The sequence below is a fragment of the Artemia franciscana genome, chromosome 17, assembly GCF_032884065.1.
Source record: "Artemia franciscana chromosome 17, ASM3288406v1, whole genome shotgun sequence".
Classification (NCBI taxonomy): Eukaryota; Metazoa; Arthropoda; class Branchiopoda; order Anostraca; family Artemiidae; genus Artemia; species Artemia franciscana.
In genome coordinates, this window is record NC_088879.1 from 18613437 (window position 1) to 18626265 (window position 12829).

Consider the following 12829-nt stretch of genomic DNA (forward strand, 5'->3'; position numbering starts at 1 on the left):
GATATTTGCAAAGCGAAAAAAAAGCTGTTAATGTTGTATCCGGTGGATTCAGGGCTCTTTGTTGCACTGGTTTCCGTGAAATAAACACGTTGACCATTCTGTAAATGTACCGCTAAGTGAACAACAGCTGGACTATGTTCATGTACCGGAAATGAAAGAATTCGCCAAACAGCTTCATTACTGCTTATGTATCTTCCAGCCTGATATTGTACGATTTCGTCGAAATCTTTGATTTCGGGCTGCAAGCCAAAAACTGCCATGTCACTGCCTTTGTTGACGTATTTACATATGTATTTGATTGACTTTACGGAGTTACAGTATTCAACGTTTATGTGTGCATTAAATGTTTTTGATAATAATGGGGAATATGGAATAACCCACTGGTTATCTACTTCGATGGTGGTACCGTTACGCTTCTTTTTTATTGCTGTTTTACCGCCATCTTCAGTAGATCTTTTTCTATATTGTGGATAACCATCATTGCCAGTAATTGTGTTTGATACTAAAAGTCGAGGATATTGCTTTGTGCACCTTCCTTTGGCCATGGTGAATTTTCGTTCAGTGCACCGCAAGGTCCATGTATTATATTTTTTACAATAATATCATGTAACTTATCGACATTTTTATCAGGTATTTCAGCGGAAATCACATCATCAATTTCGTTCGAAGTAATTTTTTATGTAGCCAGATTAGTATATGTGCGTGTGGCAAACCTCGTTTTTGCCATTCCACTGAGTACATCCAGCATCGCACTAACCCAAATACTTCAAGTTTTACTATGTAGTTTATCAGTGATTTCAACTTTTGCCGGAAGACACGGGCCGTAATGTCATGCCTATGAACCGCCGATTGTCCTTGAAGTAAAAGCTGCAGTATCTCGTCCCAAGATTGATTACATGTAAATGTAATAAATAAATCTGGACGACCATAGAGACGAACATACGCAATAGCATCTTGAGCATATTCATGCATATGACGGGGACTGCCAGCATATGACGAAGGTAAAATTGTTAATCCAACGTTTGTGGTATTACCGTCATTTATAATTGCATCTCGCAAATGAATGTATTGTTCAGAGCGGAGCTTGGTCTGATTCAGGCGGATATATAGCAAACAATCTGATTCAATTTTAGCATACATATGAAGGACAAATTGGTGAAACAATTCACGGCATTTTAAAATATAATTTTCTTCATCCTGTCGAATCATTAGTCTATAGGAATAATAATGCATTGTACTGCATTTCTCGTTCATTTCTTTGTTAGTGACTGGATTCATCAATTTAATATTAAAGTGATAGCCGTCGGCTCCATCCCAAAAAATGATAGGATATTGTAGGGCATCGTAGCATCGATGAGTTTCTGCAATTCTTAACAACTGAGCGTTTCGCTTATGAAGAATAATATCTCGAGGTAGAAACTGATCACCGACCATAACGATTGCCACTTCGTCGATAGTTGGAGCATTGTATCTACGAACATGTTGGCCAGGAGGCGTTTTGTCAGCGGAAATAACAATTTTATGCGTATCAGTAGGCATCAAATCGATGGCTGTTTTGAACAGACGCACTAAATTATTATTTTCGTGGAAAAGATGTTGCAATTGGGAAACGATTGTCCTTTCAACGTTGGGAGAAGTTTCGCAACGTGCATTCAATTCAGAATTTCTATCACTGATGAAGTACAATTGTAAAAATTTATGATTCTCGCCTGAGAATGGTAGAAGGGACCCTGCTCTATGATAAATTTGCCCTTTTAGTTTGAAAGTAGACATAAATTGATCTGGATTTTCGATTTGGGCTCCAAACGACGTCATTTGGAAACATGAGTTGTATTTTCTGATTTTTTACAAAAAACGCTTAGATTCTGACGTAGTTCCAGTAAGGAAAGTTTTCAATGGCTCTGGTGGTGCAGCCAGTAGAGGAAGTTTAACTTTTCCCGAGGCGCAACACATTCCCATTGTTTCACCATTGAATTTCAAGGCCTTGCAATAGGGACAAATTTTAGACATTGTCCCGATTTGAACACATCTACTCAAGCTATAATCATCGACTGGGCTGTACCTGAATGCCAGGCGATAACTTTCAGGTTGCTCTGATTCCTCGGCACGCTTTCTTTTCTTACTTTCTCTATCAGCAGCAAGCCTGATTTCTTGCTGTTCTTGTGATTCCTTGGCACGCTTTCTTTTCTTACTTTCTTTATCAGCAGCAAGCCTGATTTCTTGCTGTTCTTGTGATTCCTCGGCACGCCTTCTTTTTTCACTTTCTCTTTTAGCAGCAAGTCTGCTTTCGCGTTGCTCTGGTAGTTCCTCGGCACGCTTTCTGTTCTTTCTTTCTCTATCAGCCTCAAACCTGTTTCCTTGCTGTTCTTTTGATTCCTCGGCACGCTTTCTGTTCTTTCTTTCTCTATCAGCCTCAAGCCTGTTTCCTTGCTGTTCTTTTGATTCTTCGGCACGCTTTCTTTTCTGACTTTCTCTATCAGCAGCAAATTTTTTGGCATAGACTCTTTGAGCATCTTCATCGGCTTTTGCCATTGTAAGTTCATCAGTCATTTTAAACTTAAACATTAATAGATTTCTACGTGAACATATATGTCTTAAATATCTTTAATGACGTCACCGTCATAGCAAAAATGACGACAACTAACTTCATGATTAAATATCTTTAATGACGTCACCGTCATAGCAAAAATGACGACAACTAATTTCATGATATATATATATATATATATATATATATATATATATATATATATATATATATATATATATATATATATATATATATATATATATATATATATATGTAATATGTGATACAATTTGCATTCTAACTAAAACGAAATTTATTTCAAAAAAGAAAAAGTTCGATAAGATTAGTAATAAGGATAACAGATTATATTTACCTATTAATTTTACTTGTAAGCAGATTGAAGATATTAATTTACCAGAAATTTTAAATCAGCGGCATGTGAAACAGGCCCTTCCTAGTAATTTAAATTATAATGATAGTCCAGTTTTAACTTATAAATTTTCAAAAACTATTGGGCAAATTATTTTTAATTATAATTTAATACTAAAAAAACTAGATAGTGATATTAATTGGAAACCGGTTTGTAATTGTAAGCAACTTGGCCCATTTGTAAATCCTACTTACAAACATGTTATAACAGGGGACTTGTCAATAATAAAGCAAGATGATCTTCAAATTATAATGAATAAAGGGGCAAATTTCCGTCTTTCTCATCATCTGAAACCATCGAGTGTTCTTGATGGCTTGGAAAATGATTTTGATTTATTTATTGATAAGTGGTGTAAGAAAGAGAATAAAAATAAAGAGAGTTTTCGAAGTTGGAAGAATTTAATTATTAGTAGAGTAAGAAATAAAATATATTCTAACTTAAAAAATAGTAACACTAAATCATTATTTTATAATGCGAAGATTAAACAAGCAATTGCTAATCTAAAGAATGAATTTGTAATTGTGCCAGTGGATAAAGCTAATAATAATTTTGCCATAATTTGTCAGAAGCTGTATTGTGATATCTTAAAAAGGGAGTTATGCACAACTAATGTTTATGAAAAGGTAAATATAGAGGATGAGAATTTGATTGAAAAGACTGAAGAAATACTTTTTAAAAATTTTAATATTAAAATAAATGACAATGATAAAAAGTTCCCTTTCCTATATTGGACTGTAAAATTTCATAAGAATCCCCTAAACCACGGTTTATTGCTGGAGCAGCTAAATGTCCAACCTGCATTGCTGCTACTGACCTCTCTTTAATTTTAAAGGAAATTGTAAATAAACTTAAAACCTATTGTTCTGGTATTAAAAAATTTTCGAATTTTAATCCATATTGGAGTGTTAATAATTCACTGCAGGTGATAGATTCTTTAACAATGGTTTACGCTAAAAGAATTGAGTCTTTCGATTTTGCGACAATGTATACTAATTTATCACTCAATTTAGTGTTTGATAATTTAAAAACTGTTATAAAGAAATCTTTCCTCTTATTAAGCCATATGGACAAACTGCATTAATACTACAGTTAACTTGAGATGTTACAGCTTGGATATGATTTTTGAGTTATTGGAATTTGTTTTATACAATACTTATATAAGATTTGGGGGTGATTTGTACAAGCAAATTATGGGAATTCCCATGGGGGGGAATGCCAGCCCATTTATAGCTGACTTGTTTTTAAGTCAACTAGAAGATAAATATATGATGGATAAGAATAATCCAATTAATTTAAAACATGCTTTGTCAAATAATAAAAGATATTTAGATGATATTTTGGTCTTAAATTGTAAGGATTTCATTGATATTTCTAAAAATATATATCCATCAGAGCTTATTCTTGAGCCTAGTCATGGCGCTGGTCATGAAGATCATTTCTTAGATTTAAATATTAATATTTGTGATAATAATAAATTAAGTTTTAAAATGTATAATAAAACGGATGATTTTGATTTTGAAGTGATTAGTTTCCCATTCCCTGAAAGTAATATATACTCAAATATCACATATTCAGCGTTTTTCTCACAGTTACTTCGTTATGCAAGAATTTGTAGTAATTATATTGATTTTAAAAATAGATGTAAAATCTTAAGCCAAAAATTGATATCAAGAGGTTTCTCTGCAAATAAATTAACTTGGCAATTTAAAAAAATTTAGTTTTCATTATAACGAACTTTTAAATAAATATCAAAAGAATTATCTAGAAATACTTAAAGAAATTTTTAACTAATTTCGGAGGTTCGAGAAATGTTGTCACAGCGCCATTTATTTTGAATTGTGTTTCTATTTGAGCGGAATTTTTAAAAAATTAGCCACATGGTAAAGATGAATTATATAATTGTTTAGTTCATTCAGGTTTTTTGCAATGTGTTAATATTTGTATTTGGTAAAATTTATAATATTTAGTTTACCTATTGTTGCTAAAGGGAGGGATATATTAACAGGATAAGCTTGTTTTGGTTTTATTTGGTTGTTTTACATTTGCTGTTTTTTTTCATAGGCATGTATTTTGGGGGTGATACCTGACGCGGGGATGCCATGGATATTCTGTGGTAGCCACAACACTGTGCTGGGTAGAGAATTTAGAGTGGCGAAACCCTATATAGGCCAGTGTATTCTCCTGATGAGCCCTTATGTTGGGTGTTGCCTCTGAATTATTTGTCTATATTATTTTTTCTATTGTTTGGTAAATGACGACTTATACTTATTGACGACATGACTGCCTGTCCATGGATTATTCTTTATGGTTGATTGTGTGTGGCTATGCTGTTTGACCTATGTGATTGTATGGATGAGTAGGGTTAAGGCCTCATTCAAGTGCTGGTCTATATTAATCACTAATTTAGGAAAACAGTCTTCCTTTTCTCCTTCTGTCTCTCTCTTTTTTTTTTTTTTTTTTTTTTTTTTTCTTTTTTTTGTGTTTGTGCTGTAGCATTGGTGATTTCTCTTTTCATGATATATATATATATATATATATATATATATATATATATATATATATATATATATATATATATATATATATATATATATATATATATATGTCCGTTACGCCAGATTATATCTTCTATATATATAAACGAAAACAAATTAAAATGTAAAAACTGGGAATTGCATAAATATTTCGAAATATTTTAACAATAGATTAAAGTAATTCGGAAACGTTAAAACAGATACTTAAAACTTGAGGTTTAAGGGTTTATGCCAAAAGGCTTGTGGCTAAAGAACGAAAAACCGCGCAATTAGATGAAAATCCACCCGGACAGCGAGAGTCAAAACGTAGATGAAATTCAGGACTATCAATTATATAATTTTACATAATTTGTATGTAAATCCATATATGTTAGACTCTATTTCTATTCCTTCTTATATTTCTTCTTCTACGTCCTTTTCTGGCGATAGAGCTTCACAAGGGATACTTCCTTTTCACAAGGGATAAGTTCCTTTTTTCAGTTATGAACCTATACACATTTATTTACGTTACGTTTCAAAAATAAGTTTCAAAGTTTAATCTTTTCTATGTTTGAAGAAGGGTTTATCTGGGTTCTGCTTCTTTTCATTGGTTTGAAATTTGAAATTAAATTAAATTAAAAAAAAACTAGTTTTTTTAACTGAAAGTAAGGAGCGACATTAAAACTTAAAACGCACAGAAATTACTCCGTATATGAAATGGGTTGTCTCCTTCGCAATCCCTCGCTCTTTATGCTAAAGTTTTTAATTATTTTAAAAAGTAGAATTGTGGCAAAGAGTCAAACTGTATGAAGAGAGTCAAATTGTATGACTTTTAGGGGGTGTTTTCCCCTATTTTCCAAAATAAGGTAAATTTTCTCAGGCTCGTAACTTTTGATGACGAAGACTAAATTTGATGAAACTTATATATTTAAAATCAGAATAAAAATCCAGTTCTCTTAATGTATATTTTATGATCACAATTTGAGCCGGGTCGCTTCTTACTACAGTTCGTTACCACGAACTGTTTGATAAATATTACTACTAGCTACATTCTTTAAGAGATCTTGTTCCGTACCCGTTTATAGATTAGAAGAAAATAAGCCTTATTTTTAAAGTAATCGTAGAGCTATTTTAGATTAAAATATAATATATGATATTTTTCTTAGCTTTTGGAATTTTGTTTTAATTTTTGTTCTTAATTCAGGTCATCCTAACTTAGGTATCAAATTTCTTGTTTCTTTTTTCCGTGACTTTTAGGGACTGTCTTTTGAGAAATGCTCTAGATGTAACTTCGCCATCAGAGTCTTCCGAACTGGAGCTAAAATAACTGAGTGTTCTATTTGGTGTTTCGTCTTCTTCTTCTTCCGTGTCCTTTCCTTGGAAAAACTGAAATAGAAATTTTATAATTTTACTCTGATTTGAACCTGTTTATTTTTTATTTTTATTTTTTTTTTTAAATAAAGCTTTTATGTTTACTTTGGAAACAAAGTATTGAATAAAGAAATATGCTGAAAGTTTAGTTTTTTTTATATTCAGTGGTTCGAGATTGAGTTTGAGAGATTCTATATCTTCCAGTAAAACATTTAAAGAAGACAGCCGGGGTTTTCTTCTAAGTATAAAGTGCATTAAATTTCAAATATAGCTGTATTACTAACAAGTTTTAAACCTTCATTTGTTAAACAGTAAGTTATAAGAAATTGAGTTGCTTTTCCAAAATTGGTACGATCCGGTGGCTCTTTAATTATTACTAATTTTTCAGGCTAGTATTCTTTGGTATATTCAGGGCATGTTATCTTTTTTTTGTCCTTTTCTATTTTACTTCTTTTTGCCCTGAGGACTACCGATAAGAGATTTTGAAAGAAACTTTTGCGAATTATTTTCTTATCTTTAGCTTGTTGTTGTTGTTTCAAGAACTTAAAAATATGGCTCTAATTGAAATTTTAGCACTAAATTTGAAAAACAACGAAATTTTTCCACTAGATAGAGTTTGTTACATGGTAAAATTTAGTCGGTGCACCGCTACTCGAGTTTGGCCTCTTACGAATCCAAAGTAGGGTCAACGACTTGGAATTTCAGTCCCCAAGAGATTTGAAGCTACGTAAAATTGGGTATGCCTATTTCTAATTTTAGTACCATGAAATTGGGTATGCCTATTTCTAATTTTAGAGCCATAAAATTGGGTATGTTTATTTCTAATTTTAGTGCCATGAAAAATCAGTAAAGTAATGTAGAGATAGCACTATTGTATATTTAATGGGCACCGATGGGATCCATATTTTCAAAACTCGTTTTCGTGGTGGGACACAGTCAGTAATGTAGGTGGGAGAAAAGGGAAACAAGTGTTCGTTGATACCAAGCTTCTATGCAAGCCCCAGCCCCATATTCTCGGATTAAATGTAAGGGCATAGTAATGAAACATATATGTCTGCTGCAATATATCTCCAATTGTTCCAGTCAAAATATTGGAGGACAAATTTGGAGCCCCACCCTTAGGTAAGTCATATAAATCGTGGAAGGAGGGAAATTTCACATTTTATCCTCACCCCTCCCCCCCACCGCCATATATTTTTCATAATACCTTTTTTGTATAATTTTTTTGCAAAATATGAAGTGCGACTAAACATTAGTTTCTTTGAGAAGCAGCGTTTTACAGTGAACATGAAGTTAAAAGAAAGTATAAAAGCTTAAGGACATCCTTAATTTTGGAGGTAATTTTTTTGTATTTGCATTAAAGAATAATACCTCCCTACCTAATTTTTTATAAACTGAGACTGGTGCTAAGAAGCAAACTAAAAGAAAAATGAAGAAAAGAAAGGAACAAAACCATAATTGCCCGGATTTACTAGGGTCCGGAAATGAGCAAACTACTGCCCTCTACTTAGATCCCAAGGAGCACTGACCCTCGTGCCGAAAACCTGACTTTAGTAAGAACTGCTTTTGCATGATCGTTTTTCAAAATAAATTTTTGTTTCATTTAGTATGTATTTTGAAGTAAAAACTAAAACATTTAATTAGTAAGACAAGTATTCTTTCACAGTTATGTTTCCTTGATACATTAATATATTTTTTTACTACCAAGCTGTTCTACCAAATGATTTTTCGTTTATTTATTACAATGTCAAAAATCCTTCGCAAGATAAACAAAGAAAGTCACAATTGATGGTTTAGTGGAAAACTTTGAGAACAGCTCGACAAAATACTTCTGGAAATATGTAAAAAAAAAGGCGGAAAATAAGAACTTAGAGCAACCTTGTTTCTAAGCCAAAATCACTCTAAAACGAGGTTTCACGTAGAACTTTAAACAGAAGCTTGTAAAGTGTGATTGAAGTTTATAGTTTATAATGGCTTATATTAGTAAAATTGCTTCTGTAAATACCTTGATGTTTTTATATGCCGACGGGATAAAGTGGCTGCTTCTATCAACCAACTGGTTTTCCTGAGATCTACTTTCGAAATATTGAACAGAATAATGATAATGAAATGAAATGATAATGATAATGAAAAATTTGTGCACACCTATTTCACTTTAAACATAGATCTGTCACACTTTTGATATAATTGCCAAGAATTATTCGCTAAGCTGTTTTCAAAGGGAATATCAGTATGTTCAATTAAGCTTTGATCCTTCTTAGCTATATTGCCGTGATCCTCACATTAAAAACAGTTCAGCTGCCTGTTTTTTTTGTTCTCTCGGAGCCATGAATATATCAGATCTGTGTTCCCCTGAGAAATGTTGTGATTCTCGCTATTGCGTTTGTTTTAACCGCATATTTTTCTTATACATCATTTTCGTTTACAATTTGATGCATCCCTTGCTATTGCTTATCTTCTGACCATAGATTTTCATTCCCTTGAGCTATTCATATTTATTCATCATCTTACTTTAATTTTGCATAATGTCATACATTTTCAAGATGAATTGCTTAAAATCTATGGGTTCCAAAACTGTTTCTGTTTTTTAATGAGAAAACCAAAAAATGACAATTTCTAATGAAAACATTCATTGTTTGTATTTCTACTCAAATTTATATTTGATGTGTAGTAGCTTAAAAAGTCGGTTTAAAAAACTATCACAGTATATTGCCGAGTTTTCACCTATTTTGTTTTTATTTTCTTTAGATTTACATTATGTTCTTGTTCAATTAATTTAGGTTCACCATTTAACCTCATTTTGTTTTAGTTTCTTATAATATTTTCCTGATTACAGAGTTCTTAAAAAACAAACTATTAACAGTTATTCTTAGTGCTGCTGTTGTTATATTTTAAAATACAAAGATCCCGAACTGGCGCTAGAATTTAAACCGTACACGCCGATTTTTTTTTAAGTTTCAGTAATGTTTCTATGTCTTTTTCTTCCAATTATAAAGACCCAAGTGACGAGGTTTCTTTACTTCTTGATTCCTAATTCATCATTTCCATTAATTGCCGAGCGCTTACAGGCTTAATTACAACTATTTAACCTTAACAAAAGCTTGGTTTTTTACACCAAAATACATACCTCTTTGCTATGTCCATTTACAATTTGCTTCTTAGACACCAATATTCGGATAAGCCCACCAAAATATCTGAGCACCTTGTCCGGCGGCACTTGTTGATGATCAATTCTGAGGAATTGCTCAATCAAAATGAAGAAAAAAAAGATTAATCCTTTAATAAGCGTAAAATTTGAGAGAAGGTCATAAATAGTAATATATGTTTGATAAAACCCTTTGTGCTAGGATTATTTGTGGCAAGAATTATGTGACGATATAGCATTCAATTCAATATAATTCTTATATTTTTCTTAATGGTTTGCCAAATTATTAGATTTCATTATTCTAATACTCAGGCTTTATGCGAAATTCCTTTTATAATTGCTTCTGTAATGCCATGCATTGTTTGGTGACATAATACTAGACTCCCCCACAAGTTTTATTGTTACCACATACTTTACCAGCTTTCAATGGGGTCAATTGGTTAAATTTTGGTAAGAGAAATCATTTTTCTATCAGGATCAATATTCTTTCCGAATTCCTATAATATTTGTTTTTGCAATAAACCTTTACTAAGCTTACTGCGACAAGCCTATGACTTTCACCTGTGTTGAATAAAATAATAAAAGTAAAAATAATATTAAATTAAACCTTTTTAGCAGTTGTCATTTCTGAATTAATTTGAAATCACCAATTGCTTTTGCTAGAGTTTTTTTTCTAATTTCGGTTACTTTGGTCTATGGTTTGCTTTTTGCCAGGCTATAGCTATTTCTATAGCAATGATGAAATTTTAGCCAGACAGTCTGAAAAAGGGATATTATAATAAAAGGATTCATAACTTTCACGTAGTCCCAAATTAAAAACTCCCGTATATAGTATCTTTGATTCAAGCAGTGTCTGCTCTATATGATGGTCAAATATGACTTTGGATTTTTGAATTGCTTTCCTGGCCTTCGCCATCTGCAGTGAGGTTGGTATCTACATACCAGCCACACTGCACATAGCATTTCATATTATTGCCTTTGGACTCGATTCTTTGTCAGGCACTACGTTGGTATTGCAACTCAAGGTTTTTTAATTATTAGATTGTATTTATTGTTTTCCAAAGTATCAGTTTTCAGTCAAGATTCTTTTAGGCTAGCCTCTCAATCCTGTTTGCAACGAAGTGACTGGGCTAGCTGTCCCAGAAGTGAACACATTAGGTTGTGTATGTGCTGGATTTGGTTAATGCCGTTGTTTGTTCTTTACTTGGTTTCAGATATTTCTACAACCATAATACCAATGAAACATACCTAATTCCTATTTATAATGAGCTATATCGATCATTTTTATAACTATTAGTATTCGTTGTATTATATTATAGTGTCGAAAGATAAGTATGTTGCATAATCATGTGAATGATGATTTATTCTGTGTCCAAAATTGTATTTTAACTTAAAATTTCAGTTACTATGGGCTAGAGTCCGTTCTTCGTTATAAAATTTGTCACCCCAGTGTTATAAAAAATGTAATGCATGGTTAAAAATTATTTTTTTGTAAAAATTGCTTTTTGTTAATTACAAAAGGCACTAGATGTAGCAATAGTCTTTAAAATCAGGCATTAAACAGCTTTCTATGATATTCAAGTGTCCATTTAGTAGCGGAGAAAAAATTAGAAAAAGATGCTCTCGATTTTTTTTTTCATGGGACGTGCTTGTCTCTTACTAGGTTGTGCTCTTTACTATAAGAAAACACTAAAAATAATATTGTACATTATATTATATACTTTGAGTTTCGATCTGAAACCATTTTTAGGTGTTTGGGGCAATTTCGTTTGGCTAATAATGTCTGGGTTCGTCTCTTACTAGTTTGCAGCTGTTGCTGAAATTACGATCTTGCATACGAAAATACATTTTTCGTAAAAAAAATAATTTTATTTTAAAATTAGACAGCTCTAATTGTAATTTGTGTTTCTATATTGTACATATTGTACATTATATTATATACTTTGAGTTTCGATCTGAAACCATTTTTAGGTGTTTGGGGCAATTTCGTTTGGCTAATACTGTCTGGGTTCGTCTCTTACTAGTTTGCAGCTGTTGCTGAAATTACGATCTTGCATACGAAAATACATTTTTCGTAAAAAAAATAATTTTATTTTAAAATTAGCCAGCTCTAATTGTAATTTGTGTTTCTATCTGACATTATTTTTGGGAGTCTTGGGATATTACTTTTGATCCTATGGGCCGCATTCCTCTTTAACTAGGTTGCAGCTGCCGCTGCAACCACGAAAGTTGAACTCAGTGGAAACATTCTTTTTTGCTTTGAATAGAGTAAAAGAAGGCTACCTAACAGCAACAGTTAGTGCAGCTGTATTATGTAAAAGTACCTGTTTCATATTCTGTACGACTGTTTATTACATACTATCTAGCTTCTATATATTATATTCCTGACTTATTCGGTAATGACGATAGCTATGAGTTTATGAACCCCTCAAAGTTGCCACCTGATCAACCAGCAATACAAAGTTTGTTGAATCTCAGGGACATTTGCATAGTGTTGGCCTCTCATTTTTCTTTGGATTCTTTATGGATGTGGTTCTTTCGACAATTTCTGCGAACGAGCCCCTTGTTGTTTTACCAAACTCATTCTCTCTTTGGAATCCACTCCTTGATGCGAGAATAACTGGACAGAGTCAATAAACTTATTAAATTTAAGTGTGGTTTCTGATACAAAGCAGGTTTAGTTTATCTGAAAAAATTGTATTTTTGCAAAAGGAAAATTCAACTTCTGAAGCCTATATATATGTATATACAACTTTTATAAGCAGACTCATTGTCTAGCAAAAAGTATGACCTGCATGCTTTGTGATGATTGGTTTAAAGGTAAATTGTTGGTCAATTAC

The 12829-nt window shown here is 32.2% G+C and overlaps 1 long non-coding RNA gene across 1 annotated transcript; it reads right to left on the minus strand.

Annotated features, from left to right (window-relative positions):
- Window positions 1-5619: 5619 nt before the first annotated feature.
- LOC136037612 (uncharacterized) lies at window positions 5620-10088 on the minus strand. Its single transcript, XR_010619985.1, has 2 exons — window positions 9972-10088; window positions 5620-6859 (listed from the first exon to the last, which is right to left on the minus strand). It is a non-coding gene; the product is annotated as an uncharacterized LOC136037612 (long non-coding RNA).
- Window positions 10089-12829: the final 2741 nt, after the last annotated feature.